At 31.6% G+C, this 15,636-nt stretch overlaps 1 long non-coding RNA gene across 1 annotated transcript; it reads left to right on the top strand.

Moving 5' to 3' along the window:
* Positions 1–2,030: 2,030 nt before the first annotated feature.
* Positions 2,031–3,455, top strand: LOC105771352 (uncharacterized). The gene is made up of 5 exons (XR_001126480.2): positions 2,031–2,410; positions 2,582–2,638; positions 2,757–2,819; positions 2,927–2,995; positions 3,151–3,455. It is a non-coding gene; the product is annotated as an uncharacterized LOC105771352 (long non-coding RNA).
* The last annotated feature ends 12,181 nt before the right edge of the window (positions 3,456–15,636 follow it).

Here is a 15,636-nt window from a genome sequence, read left to right as displayed (position 1 = left end):
ATTGTAAAATTCGATGCTTTACGCTTTCCTAATAAATATGCTAAGAATTAGTATGTGAAAATGTTCGTCAAGGGATGTTGTTGGCATGTTGTTTTACTATATTAAAAGTTAAAACCCTAAATAAATATCAATTTTGAGTCTTCAATAGTCTTTTTCCTTTCATTTCCAGAGAATGCTATTAATTTTCCTGGAAAAAATTGGTCTAAATTGTTGTTCTATTAACTTTTCAGAATTTAAGTAAAATAAATAAATACTTCAATCCCATTTATGAAATAGTGCATCAAACATATTATATGGTATTATAAAAGCTATTTCATTCATTTAAGTTAGGACATGAGACCCTCTATATCTCTTTTCTTTTCTTTTTAATTAAAAATGATAATAGTGCTAACAACAATAAAACTAAATTAGACAAGTAGTCACATGGCTATATTATGGATCGTCTAAACAACATTTTCGGATTAGACATGCACAACATTAATACCTAGAAACATATCACACTGAGTAAATGACCCTACTTCATTATATATATATATATATATATATATATATAAAGCTTAAATTTTTGGATCATTTTGATTGTAAGATTCTTAGGGTATGATCCAAAAATATACAAGTAGTTTATATGTACTCACCTTCCAAATAAAATATACAAGTAGTTGTGCCGACAAGGTTTCGAGTATTAAAATCAAGAAGCGAAAACCATGTGGATGATGAGGTTGAAATTTATACAAGGATGCAAGAAAAGCATAATCAAGTTTTTTTCGAAATTTTGGGCATATTTTTAGTCAAAACCCAATTTCTTTATTAAATGTAGACCACTCAAGTGTGGCAGTTGGGTCGACTTACATTGAATATTGGGTCACACATGAGCCTATTAAAAGACCAGAAACAAATATATGCACAGTAAGTCAATTGTTAATCAATTTTATATCTTTGGCAAAAGTTAAGTTTTTAAGTTTTAGGTTTTATATTTGTAATGTGAGTAAATTTAAAAAAAAATTAATTCCCATAAATCAGATTTATTTAATTCTATTGCTAAAAAGTGGTGTGACAGGATAATTAAATATTTACTCGTGACATGCTACGTCTGCTTTATGAGATCAATTTTCAATAATAAAGATAACAGACAAATTATTTTGCTCTTTAATTTAATATACATAAATTAATTTGTCCTTTTTAGTAGAGGAGACAACACAAAATTTGACTTTTTAGTATAAGGATCTCTGCGGTACTTTTTACTTTGTCATATATGGATTTTGTTGGATTATATATGTTTTTTAGTGTTTCTTTGTTCTTTGTATTGATTTATCATATTTTATAATTATTTAAATATGTATTTATAATTATATTTTATTATATTTATACTTAAAAAATCTTTTTTTCGTATGCAACTTAATCAGCACTGAATTTGACACTGAAATTGATTAATTACAGACAAAATATAGCTTAAAAACGGGTTTAAATTTTTTATTCCTTGAACCTTCATAAGCCCACGGTCTCAGCAGAAAATGAAACTTATGAACTTTTCCAAAGGCCGAAACCAGGCCCAAAGATATATATCTGCAAAACCCAATATTATTACTTTCTCATTTCTGCAATTACAATTTATGAAAAATTGCATAAATTGCATATTGTTTTTCTATTCAAAAAATGGTCAAATTAGTCTATGTATATTAAATCCAAGAGCACAATGATCCTTCTGTTAAAAAAATTATTTATTTTTATTTTTAAAAACCGATCTCATATGTCAACATGTGGTATATGTGGCACATCACGTGTCAATCTCTTGTTATTTTATCAGCCACAATGATAAACTAAGTATATGGAAGTACCCAAAGAACCAAAAGCGATGGAAAAGAAAAAAGAGCGGGTTGGTTGGTTTATTGGATCATTAGGGGGTAAATGATGGAGGAAATGCTAATCTAACTTCCCAAGGCCCATCGACTCCCCACCCCCTAAACCTTAATTAATTGTGGCCGCGAGCATCTTAATTATAGATTCTTTGAGATAAGATTGAGAAGCTATGAAATCTAATCTTTGAATAGTGGCGATGGAAAGCTGGAAAAGGAATGAAAAAGGCGAAGGTAGAATGAACAGTGATAATTAGTTGGAAATACAACTGGGAGACAAAATGGGAATGCAAGTGCTTATACAGGTGACCTGAACAGTTGAAATACAATGGATGGATATAAGGTTTAAATTCAATCATGTGTTAACATCTTTGGTAATGTGGCGTACCGTGTTACTATTGGCCCACTTCCGTGAGTAGGAGCGGCTGGGTTAGTGGACTGGCTTTGGCTTCCCAATTTCTACGCCGCTGTCATACACAAATATCTCCAAACCCGCCATTGGAACACCCTTGAAAGCTTATTATCAAAATTAGATTTTAATTGTGCCTGGGTTTTAGGTGGGCTGCCACCAAATCTCCAAGCTTTTGTTCAATTGTTTATACACTTTTGAAATTTACTATTTTTATCCATCTAGTATTCCAAATTATCCTATAGCATTTTTTTTTTCAATTTGTTGGTTCTTGTTGTGGGCGTTTAAAATTATATTGATCAGTTGATGTATTTTGCAGGGCGTTGCTGCTAATGAAACCACTAGCACAACCACGAAGAGATCGAGAAGAAAGAACGTAAAGTGATTGATCTTTTTGATTCATGTTTTTGGTGGGAAATGTTTTATGAAAGAAAATCCGAAGATGATTCATTCATGGGTATTATTATTAACTGGAAGAATCCGTCATTTTTCAGACTTTTGCTGAACTTAAGGAAGAGGAGAGTCTGCTTGTGAAGGAAATGAGTTATTTGAAAAAGGTGAGCTGAAGGTTCTACGTCATGGTATTTTACATAATTCATCATGTGCTGTTGATTGCAGCTTACAGCTAGATGATCTTACTATCATTTTCTTATTCGTTGAATAGGAGATAGCATCAATGCGTGCTACTTGCAAAGAATAGAGAGCCAGGAATGAGAACTTGAAAAGAATCAAGGTCAGCAAAATGTCTCTGTAATAACTTTAGCGTACTAATTTGGCAATTCATTGATCAATATCTTAGGCATATAATTGGCCAAAACTAACTACTTTTTATTGGGAAATACTCTTCTGCTGCCCTCATTGTTTGATGTAAACTTATATTTATTGCAGCCCGATTTGAACTTGAGCACTGCAAAGAATTAACCTGAGGAAGTACCTTCTTGTCAACCCCATCCAAGTGTACCCTCGTCTATTGAATATGTTATGTCAACTTTACCCTCACATGCCATTGATGATTGCAAAGCCGTGTTAGATTCTTGCATTATCGGAAAGGCCTTACTGTCTGATCTGAATATGATGCTTGTTGAAGATGAATCTGGCGCTGAGACTCCATTTCGGTAAATTGGATGATAAATATTTACAAAGTTAGTTGTGTAGTTAATTAAGTTTTAATTAGGTGAATTTGTCTAAATTGAGGTTAATTATGAAAAGGATTAAATTGCAATAGAGATAAAAGTTTAATTAAAAATTAAAGAAAAGTTAAAAGGACCAAATAGACAATTATGCCTTTTTATAAAGTTGAACGGCATACCTAAAGAAATATATGAGATATTTTAGTTAATATATATTATATTTATTTACTTAATAAATAAGTATTATATTAATTATATCGTTATAATATTATATTATTATATAAATAAAACAAATAGAAAAGAAGGAAAGAAACAGAATTGAAAAACGCAACAGAGAAGGAGAAAGGAAAGAAAGAAAAGAAAGAAAGAAAAGGGAATTTTGAGGTTTTGAAGTTCCAAGCTCAATTGGTAAGTTAATTTAATCCACTTTTTTTTGTAATTTTTGAGTTTTTGGAGTTCTAGAACAAAATATGTCATGATTTATGTTGAAATTTTGAAAGATAGTTGATTTTTAGACATGAGTTATGCTGAATTAATTGATGAAATAGGGGTTAAATTGATTGAATTTCAAGTTAGAAGTTAGTAAATGGTTGATTTGTAAAATAAAACATAAGTTTTGAATTAATAGGGACTAAATTGAGAGAATTTCAAAATTAGAGATTTATGGTGAAATTAGAGAGTTAAATTAGTTTAAAGTGGGAATGGAATGAAAATATGAAATTAGTTTTGAGAAAAAAAGTTAGTCTCGGTTTAGGGACTAAATTGAAATTTAGGCAAATATTGAGTAAAAATTGAAATATTTAATGTAAGTCAGAAGGGATCGTGAGACACTTGACAGTTCGTCATACTCCACAGCAAAACGATGTTGTAGAACGAATGAACAGAACGATCATGGAGAAGGTTAAATGTATGTTGTCAAATGCCAACTTACCAAAGTCGTTTTGGGCCGAAGCAGCATTTAATGCATATTTTTTGATCAACCGATCTCCATCCGTTACCTTTGAGAAAAAGACTCCATAAGAGGTATGGTCTGGTAATCCTGTTGACTATTTTGATTTAAAGATCTTTAGGTGTCCTGCGTATGCTCATACTGATAATGGAAAATTGGAACCGATATCTATTAAATGCATTTTTCTTGGTTATAAAGCTGGTGTAAAAGGGTATAAGTTATGGTGTCTTGAAAATAGAAAAGTTATGATTAGCAGAGATGTTGTATTTGATGAAACTGTTATGCTACCTAACTTATCTTGTAACACCCCTTACCCGAGACCGTTTCCGGAGTCGAGCACGAGGTATTACTTAGCTTATCTTACCAATTCGGAGCATAAAAACTAGGTTTGAAAATTTATTTCACTATTTACAGCAAATCTGTCCAATCGCGCAGCAGTTACTAAATTAATTATAACTTGAGCTACAGAACTCGAAATTTAATTCCGTAAATTTTCCCTAAAACTAGACTCATATATCTACTCACCATAAAATTTTTAGAATTTTTGGTTCAGCCAATTAGTACAGTTTATTAGTTAAAGTCTCCCCTGTTTCACCACCTGACTGCCCTGACCTCTAGTCACTAAAAATAAGTTTTCTCACTGTAGGATTTTCATATGAAGTTCTTACTTGTTTCTACAGAAAATAAACTCAATGAGAAATCTATACATATAAACTATAACTCATAACCATTTTTGTACAATTTTTAATGATTTTCTAAACTCAAAACAGGGGACACCAAAAACAGTTCTGACCCTATCTTACTAAAATTCACATATCTTAAAATATAAATTTCCTTTTGCTACACCGTTATTTTTCTATGAAAATAGACTCAACAAGCTTTAATTCCATATATCATTCACCCTCTAATTCATTTTATACTATCTTGGGTGATTTTTCAAATTCACGTCACTGTGCTGCCTGAATTCTGTTTCTTTGCAAAATTTTATCCTTTCATGATTTCCATACATAATTTATCACCTAATCTTTCATAACAACAAACACCTTCATCCTTAACCATTTTAATGACCATACATCATCAAATACTTACACATCACTCATTAGCAAAATCATCATTACAAACATACAAAATAACTAAATCCCTATACATGCCATAACTCAAACGTGTTTCGATATAAAATACCGAAAGCAGTTGTAGTTGATAGTGTGGACGATCTCCGACTTCTTTAGGATCCTTGAAGTAGCTTTGCAATACTATAAGAGAAAGAGAAATAAAAGAAGTAAGCATAAAGCTTAGTAAGTTTACTAGCAAATAAATAACAATATTTAACTTAAATAATTAAACTCAATGTCTATATCTCTAGTTTACTCTTTAGTTAATCTCATACTAGTTCTCTTACTTGTTTACTTAGAATACTTGTGTGCATAACTTACTCAATCCTTGCTGCATCGTTGAACATCAATTGATAGTATAATAAGTTTTAAGTCTTACAACTTACCGAGCTTGCCATTTATGCTTTAAACGAACTTTCATGAACATGATTCATTTACAAGCCCGTTGAGCTACATTGGAATAATAAGGATACTCGGGTCTCTTCGATAATAACATGCCAAAGCCATGTCCCAGACATGGTCTTACATGGGATGTTCTCATGTTGGTGCCCATGCCATGTCCCGCACATGGTCTTATAGGGACCTCTCATCTGATTATAACGCCATGTCCTGACATGGTCTTACATGGGACCTCTCGTCTCGGTGCCCATGCCATGTCCCGCACATGGTCTTACAGGGACCTCTTATGATCTTAAGGATGCCAATGCCATGTCCCGGACATGGTCTTACATGGGATCTTTTACCCAAATGTCATGACATTCGTATCCAAGACCATCCTTATGTATCAACTGGACTTTTAAATTTTAATTCTCTATCATTTCATGCTTAGATCATCATCAAATAAATTCATAAAATAAATTCATAGTTGCTGGAAAATAACAGCATTGATAATAAATATTGAAATATTGCATTTATTTACCGTAAACTTACCTCGGTACCAATTATAGCCAAATTCACCAACTTAGTCTTCAACTTTATTCTTCCCTTTGTCTAACCTCGAGTTTCGTACTTCTTGATCTAAAATAGTAAATTTAACTTATTTAATACTCACATTCAACAAAACAGCCCTTGACTCTAACTTTTCAAAATTACAATTTTGCCCTAAACTTTACATAATTACATTTTTCCCCAAGGCTCGAAATTAAACTTCATCTCTTATTCTTATGTTTTATAACATTCTGAACATTTTTCCTTTTATGGCAACATCAAATTCCCACTCTAACATGTACTTATGAACATTAGGTATTTTTACCGATTATGTCGTTTTACTCGTTTGCACTTAAAATCGCTTAGCAAAAGTTGTTTAACATAATTTCTAGCTTCATATTCTATCATAAAACATCAAAATAAACACTTTTCACCTATGGGTATTTTTGCAAATATAAACCCTAGGTTAAATTATTGCTAGAATAAGCTAAATTAAGCTAGGGATCTCAAAACGTAAAGAACATTAAAACGGGCTTGAGATCACTTACTATGGAGCTTGGAAGCTTGAAAACCCTAACTATGGCTTCCCCTTGCTGATTTCGTTCATATGAAGAAGATGAGCATAATTTGTCATCTTTTTCCTTTTAATTCATTTTAATTACTAGATTACCAAATTGCCCTAACTTAAAAATTTTCTATTTCACTTATCTCATGTCCATTTTGTCTACCAAGTTACCAATGGTATAATTACCATATAAGGACCTCCAATTTAAAGTTTCATAACAATTGGACTCCTCTAACATGTAGAACTCAACTTTTGCACTTTTACAATTTAGTCCTTTTGACTAAATTGAGTGCCCAAACGTCGAAATTTTCGAACGAAATTTTCACGAAATCATTTTGTAAAATTGTAGACCATAAAAATATAAGAAAAATAAAATTTTTCTCATCGGATTTGTGGTCCCGAAACCACTGTTCCGATAACCTCAAATTTGGGCCATTACATATCTCTTAAAGACTCTTCCAATAAAGAAAATCAAAAGCAGGTGGAGCATCAGATTAAACCAGAATCTACAACAGAGTCAACTCCTCAAGCCAGTACAAAAATTTAGAATAAAGTTGCTTCTTTACCACAATACTCTATCGACAAAAACAAAACTAGAAGAGAAATTAAACCTCCAAAGAAGTATGTCGAGGCTGATCTAGTTGCTTATGCTTTAAATGTGGCTGAAGATATAGATGCAAACCAAGAATCATCTAATTATTCTGAGGCGGTTACCTATGAAGACTCAGAAAAGTGGATGTTTGCTATGTAAGAGGAGATGGAATCACTCCATAAAAGTAGAACATGGGATCTTGTGAAACTTCCTTAAGGTAAAAAGACGGTTCGTTGTAAATGGGTGTTTAGAAAGAAAGAAGTGAGTCCAGGAGTTGAAGAACCCATATATAAAGTAAGGATTGTTGCAAAGGGTTACAGTCAAATTCCATGAGTAGACTTCACAGATATGTTCTCCCCGATTGTGAAGCATAGTTCGATTCGAGCTTTGCTTGGTATTGTGGTCATAAATGATTTAAAGTTTGAACAGTTAGATGTAAAAACTGCATTTTTGCATGGAAAACTTGAGGAGGATATTTACATGTAACAACCAGAGGGTTTTACAGTCTTAGAAAAAGAGGACTATGTTTGCTTGCTGAAAAAGTCCCTTTACTGTTTGAAACAATCACCAAGACAGTGGTACAAGAGTTTTGATTCCTTTATGACTACTCATGATTTCAAAATAAGTAGTTTTGATAGTTGTGTTTACTTTAAGAAAAATAATGATGGTTCTTTTGTGTACCTACTCCTTTATGTTGATGACATGTTGATAGCAGCAAAAGATAAAGTAGAGATAAGAAAGGTCAAAACCCAACTAAGTGAAGAATTTGAGATAAGAAAGATTTGGGACCAACAAAGAAGATACTTGGTATGTAGATTCTTAGAAATAGAAAAGCAAGTAAATTGTATCTAAGTCAAAAGGGTTACATTGAGAAAGTTCTTAGCAGGTTCAATATGCAAAGTGCTAAGCCTGTTAGTACTCTTTTAGCATCCCATTTCAGGCTTTTATCGGCTTTGTCTCCACAATCAAATGATAAGATTGAGTACATGTCACATGTTCCATACTTTAGTGCAGTGGGATCTCTCATGTATGCTATAGTTTGTTCACGTCCAGATTTATCATATGCAGTCAGTGCAATTAGCATATACATGGCGAATCCCGGTAAAGAACATTTGAAAGCAGTTCAGTGGATTTTAAGATACTTACGAGGTACTACTGATGTGTGCTTACAGTTTGAAAGAATTAGAGATGAAGTCATTGGGTATGTTGATGTTGATCTTGCTGGAGACCTTGATAGCAGAAGATCTCTCACAGGTTATGTCTTACAATCGGAGGTTGTGCAATCAGTTGGAAAGCCACTTTGCAAACTATAGTTGCTTTGTCTACCACTGAAGTTGAGTACATGACGATTACTGAGGCTTGTAAATAAGCTATTTGGTTGAAGGGGCTCTTTAGTGAACTCAATAAAGACCTTTAAATCAGTATAGTATTTTGTGACAGTCAGAGTGTCATCTTCTTTACAAAAGATCAAATGTTTCATGAGAGAATAAAACACATTAATGTTTGGTATCATTTTGTTCGTGATATAATTGCTCGTGGTGATATTGTTGTAAGCAAAATTAGTACTCATAAAAATTCGACAGATATGATGACTAAGTCACTTCCTATAACCAAGTTTGAACATTACTTAGACTTGGTTGGTGTTCATTGTTGAAGTTAAACCCTTAAGAGGTTTTATGGAAGAGGTGAAAATTTTGTTCGTTAAGAATTCGTGTCAAGGTGGAGATTGTTAGAGTTGTGTGACCCAAATTCTAAGAGATTGCTTGCAAGTCAAGTTAAACAAAATATATCTTCTTTCTAGAAGATTTAGTATTTATGAGTATAATATATTTAGCATTTATTAGCATCATATATTTGACTTTGATTAGAATTAGGTTTTTTCAACCTATAGATAGATGTAATCGAAAATCCTCTTGTAATCATTCAAAGACATAATGAATTTTCTTCTCCTCTGCCTGTGGTTTTTTTCTCGAAAAGGTTTCCACGTAAAAATCTGTATGTTCTTTATTTCTCTTTTCTTTGCGATATATTGTCATTACTAATGTTCTATTTTTACAGTAAGGCTATTTTTTTCTTCTTATTTATAGATAATTTTAGCCGCACATACTCAGAGGTAATTAATTAAATAAGTGATCGAATTAACTTACAAAAATGTGAGGAATGTATAAATTTTATTTTGACAAACATCTAGCTTTCATTACGAAAGAGATCAGTATAAATTGGTTCACAAAAAAAGCTCAAACACATACAACAAGAGAACCACATGCTTAAAATGAGTGAGAAGCTCAACCGCAATAAATCACAAAACCCTAGCCCCTATACACCACCATCGCCAATGCTAGGAAAGGAGAGAGGGAGAGCCCCAAAGAGTGCTAGAGAAGGCAGACCATGCTTCGACTAACACCCAAAAAGATGCATCCTCGACCATTGAGAAGCTAGTTAAGAACAGAGGTTTTCATGGGTTAAATTTATGCATGATAAATATATTTTTAAACAACCCATAACAATTTTATCTAAATTCGTCGGACCAAATTCATTTTATATTTATCTATTTTTAAAATATTAAATTATTTTTAATTTAATAATTATATATATTCCATTAAATAAAATTATATATATACACCTTAACATTTTTTAATGTCTATCTTATAATATTATATATTAATATAATTTTAATTTTTATTTATTATAAATTTAAAAAATCAAATAAATCGAACTTGGTTTTTGAATATTCGAACAAGAATCAAGCTTATATTTTAAATGAATTTAATATTATTTGGTAAAGCACATTTTTGGAGCCCGAATCTTTTTGTTCGTAAACAAAGCTACAGCGGCAAATCCTAAGCTCCTCAAGCTCCAACCATAGGGGCAGCAAGGCCAGCCATACAAAGGATATAGGTTGCCGGTGAGAAGCCGAAAAACCAAGCCTGATGCCGTGGGCAAAAGAGGGGGAAGCTTGCACAAGACGGTCGAAGAAAAGCCGGAAAAAGAGAAGGCAAGGTCGGAACTTTATCGTGTCGGAAGTGAAGAAAAACAAAAGGAAAAGTAAAAAAAAGAAAAGAAACAAAAGACCGACTGCACCAACAGCTACAACGAATGTAGGGTTGTTTTAGAAGAGTTTTCCTTTTGGCTTTCAAGATCCATTAGAAATCTTTAATTAATCTTGTTTACTAGTAATATATTTCGTAGAAGAAGATTGTAAATTGTATAATACAAATATTGTTCTTACATCATCATCTAATAATTGTCAGGATCATTGGATGGTATTCCATCACTTCCTATTGACAATTTAAATCTATGATGCCTGCAAAATGAGGATGCCACGTGATACCGTGAACCTGTTGTTTTCGAATAGGATGTTACCGGTCCTAGGAATTTATAAACGAGAATAACATTATGTTGATTGTTTGAACAAACCATTTTTGGTTTTCCTGCTACCTATAGCTTCCTTTTGTCTTTTTTCTTCCCTCCAACAAAAAACTTTCCTACATGAATTCCTGAGTTCTTTCCTGCTACCACCTTTACACTGTTTTCGATGTCAGATATTGAGAACGTTAGCTGGTTATTTGTTTAGTCTCCCTTTCAAGTTTTTAAGTTTTTTTGCTAAATGGTGGAAACCAAAAATTGGGGCTCTTGGTGGTTATTCAGATGCCATCTGGGGGTCAAGGAAACATCACTATGCTTGACCATGAACCTCCAGTTCACAACTGAACCCCCCAAAAAAAAAAACCAAAAAAAAAACAACAACAACATGAAAATCGTGTATGAAGATGATGCAAAGACCTTGGGAACATACAGAAAGCGAAATTATAGAAAAAAAAAAAAAAACTTAAGAATTATAATTTTGAGAGGGATTTACATTAATTATATATACATACAGGATTATTAGCAGATGCAAATATTTGGGTCACTGAACCTCACATGTTTGGATTGATATAAATGGCAAATAACTATGATTGTTACCCAACATGTTTAACCTTTCAGTGATGGGTACTCCTCTACCCCTACTAACCTGACATCGACATTTCTAGTTACCACGTGTTTTTAATTGTTTTTATAAATATTGATTTTGATAGTGTTTGATTCTTCTTGTGTCAGTTCACCACCGATATCATTCATTGTTGTTAAACTTATCTAATTTTTGTTATCCCGAGTTTCTGTCAAGCATGTGAATGTTTCGAACCTTTCCTTCACTGCCAAACCTACACATCTCAACTTCAGATACCGATACCAAAGCCAAAGCCAACGCTATGCTCTTCTCTTTGCCATTAATTCCAGTTATTCTTATTGTCTTCCTATCGTAAAACACTGTTGAAGAAACCTTTGCTAGAAAACTTTGGTGATAATCTATGAGTTTGTTCACAAATATGATAAATAGCATTTATATTTTCTACCTTTACACATTCTAAAAATTTAATAATTAGATTGAAACAGATACATTACTGTTATTCCATCTCTTTCCATGGCTTTTCCATGTGGGTGAGAGTTTGCGTGGTTACATCAACATCAATGAATAGCGAAAATCAGCTTTCATCAACAATAATTGTCGACCACGAAAACTCTGAGTTTCCTCATGCTACAAAATGGTGTGACACCAAACAAATTACTTCACTATTTCAATAAAGGTGTATAAAAGTAATAGTACATTTCAAGTTAAAAAAGAAGGTTATAATTTGTAGCCAGAACAACGACGAATAATTGATAATAATAATAATAAAAATAAATAAATAAAGGATAATGAATGTATGTTGCTCGGTAAAAATCAAGAAAAAAAAATGAAAAACTTGTACCTTTTACATTGATGATTCAGAGCCAGTAAGATTATACACAGCAAAACGAAAACATCATAGAGTAAATTATAGAGATGAAGAGTGGAGTTGCAAGTGGCATTGTGGACCATGAAGAGTGGCTTAGGATTGCTTTGTTGTGGTCCATGGCCATGAAGAAGAAACAGAGCCTAATTTTGAGGGAGAGGGGGGGGGGGGGGACAGTTGGCTAAGCGAACAATATGTGAGAAAGGGATGAAAGCCACCTTGCCACAAACTCATCCACGTCCAGGCACATCATCATCACTATCAAAACCTTCCAAAAATTGGACAAATATAATGGCAAACCAAAAATTAAAAATTCGACACGATAAAACTTAGGGTAAGATCTTGCCAATTGATGATGGGAAAGCCATGAAAATAAGAAAGAAAAATAGAGCATCTTATTCAATCAAACACAGCTACATACCCCAAATGATTAAACATTAAGCATTTTCTTGGAAGAACCAACCACCTTTTCTTTTTTAGCCCAATTTCCACTCTACAATTGTCCCGACTCCCAAATTAGATACCCAATTTTCTTTCTAACATTGCTCGATTGTTTGAATGACAAGTGCACCTTGGAAAGAGTACATCAATAAGTGCAAAGCTAATATATCTTCAGCACCAAACATAACCATCTCATCTCATGATTATGGATAAGGCGAATCACATCGGTTTGGTGGGGGCAAAGACAATAACCCTTTGTCACGCGTAACGAAAATTTGACAGTTCCTTCCATGTCTTCCTTTCATTGAATCTTGATCCATTAAAAGGGGGAAATGACAAAAAGTTTTTTTTTAAATAATTTCAATGTTAGTAACTTTTCTTCTTGCATAGCGAAAGTTGATGATTTGAAGTTTGTCTATTCATTGATTCTTTCACCACACCTTGTGTAAAGTTAAGAAAAAGCCAACCATTGCTTGCTTCTATTGGGCCCCATTTTACTTGAAAATGAGGTTTCTTAGTCAAGCTTGAAGTTAAACCAAAATTCAGCTATACCTGTCAATTAACATGTTAGGTTCATATTCCAAATATCAACTATATTGCTTTGCATCTTTCATAAATTGTATCCCACTTCACTAAATGCTATTAGACCCCCCCCCCCCAAGTTGGCTTGGACTAAGCCATTTTTCTTTATTATTTAAGTTGACGGCGTCATAATTAAAGTAATAAAATAATTACTTGTTGTACGTCAATCATCTCTTTCCCAAAATTTAAATGATAAAAAAGTCTCTCCTTCAATAAAAATTGTTTGTTTAATTAGTGTTGATAAACATAATGCATGGCCAAAAAAAGGATGAATAAATGAAATTGGAATTGAAATTGAATGGACCGGTCAAAACACATCCAAAATGTACTCAATTTCTCTCATAAAATTGGAATCTCACAGATATTCCTATCATCAATCTCGCACCTTTTTTCAGTTTTATTATTATTATAAAGAATACATTTTGTTCCACTCCTTTTCAAAAATGTAACTTATATTAATTACTATTTCTAAATCATACTTGGTTTAAATTTTATCTTCTATTACTAATATTTTGTTAAAATAATTTTTATATTTAAAACCTCTTAATTGTGAAGTTTAAAATAAAATCAAACTTAATTAAACATTAAATCAATTGACATTTTACTATTACATCAACTAGAAATATGGGTTCAAGCGCACTTAAGAGTACTTTTCATATATATATATATATATATATATATATGTACTTGGTTGAATGGAAAATAAAAAGAAAATAAATTTTGAATGTATTTTTTAGGAAGAAATTTGAGGAAAAAAAAGTAGGGAGGATCATTTTTCTCTTAATGTATAAGAATAAATCTTTCTGAATTGAAATGATTAAAAGAGAGAATGAAAGAGATTTGTATATTAGTTCAAAAGTATGCATTTCAAATTTTTATTTTATTTTCTTTCATTTTTCAACTCTATCAAATAATAGATGGAATAATTTTTTTTTTCATTTTTCTATTTTTCTAACCTTTCATTTTTTTTTCTAATTTTATTCACTCTATCAAGTAAAGCCAAGTTTAAAAGAGATAAAGTGAAATTGAACGAATTAAATAACATTATTTTTTATTATTTAAAAATATAATTCCATTGATTGAGTCTTAATTTGATTGACATGAGCATTGTTACCAATGTAGAAGGACGTGCGTTCAAGCGCGTTGAAGTGTATTATCCTCCTATATATGAGTTCGAAAGGGGCTATGGATAGTTCCAGATATTATGTCAAAAAGAACATATATGATCAGAACCTATAATAAGATTATTTTTTTAAAAAAATAATTCCAAATTTCTCTACAATTTAATAACTTTATATTGGTTATAGACAGTGGCAGTGGCGGAGCCAAGGGGAGCTAGCAGGGGCCCTAGCCCCCTAAAATGGAAAATTTTTCATTTAGGTAATTTATAATTTATCAAATTTTAAATTAGTAATGATAAAATTGTACTTTAACCTCCCAAAAATAATAAAAATTTGATTAAATCATTTAAAAAATATAAAAATATAGACTACTAAAATGATAAAATTATATTTTCACTATCACAAAAATATGCAATTTAATTCTAACACAAACAAAAAAACTATAAATGATTATTTGGTAAATCCATAGTGAAATAAAAGAAGAATCTCCAATATGTTTAGTGTTGTTATACTATATTAAGAAATAAAATGAAAAATATTTAACGACATCCCGAATTTAATTATAATTTCTTTTGTTCCACGAACAAAATAATTATCCACTGAACAAAGTAATTATTTCTGGCAGTCGTGTCTAAAACGTGCAAGTCAATTTAACTCTTTTAACAGATCTACGGAACCGTGAATCGTATTATATGGGATGCTGGACGAAACATAGGCCGCGCCTCACAGGATTTGTCCAGTTTCTGTGCGTTTGGAGTTTGACACGTATTCGTTAAATAAACCATTCACTTTTAACTGTTTGCTTAGTTTTTGATGGAGTTAAGGCCTCCAATCTCTTCTTTCAATCGCGTGGAATACACTCTCCTCAACCACAAAATATTTATCTACTTCCAATTTTCACGGCTCCACGTGCCATACTTCATTTTAATTTATTAAATTAAGTGGGATATTTTCATAATCAATTTAATTTTAGTAAAAAATTAATACTTAAAATTTATAAATAATTTGATCTTAATTCTAAAAATTTAAATAAATATATAAAATACATAAATATTTTCAAAAAATATAATAATAAATTTAAATTTTATATTAATATTAATATTAAATAAATATAATTATATTAATATTAAATAAAATTAAA

The sequence above is a fragment of the Gossypium raimondii genome, chromosome 5 (assembly GCF_025698545.1).
Source record: "Gossypium raimondii isolate GPD5lz chromosome 5, ASM2569854v1, whole genome shotgun sequence".
Classification (NCBI taxonomy): Eukaryota; Viridiplantae; Streptophyta; class Magnoliopsida; order Malvales; family Malvaceae; genus Gossypium; species Gossypium raimondii.
Note: the sequence above shows the minus strand (reverse complement) of the source record. Positions and strands in the feature narration are given on the sequence as shown.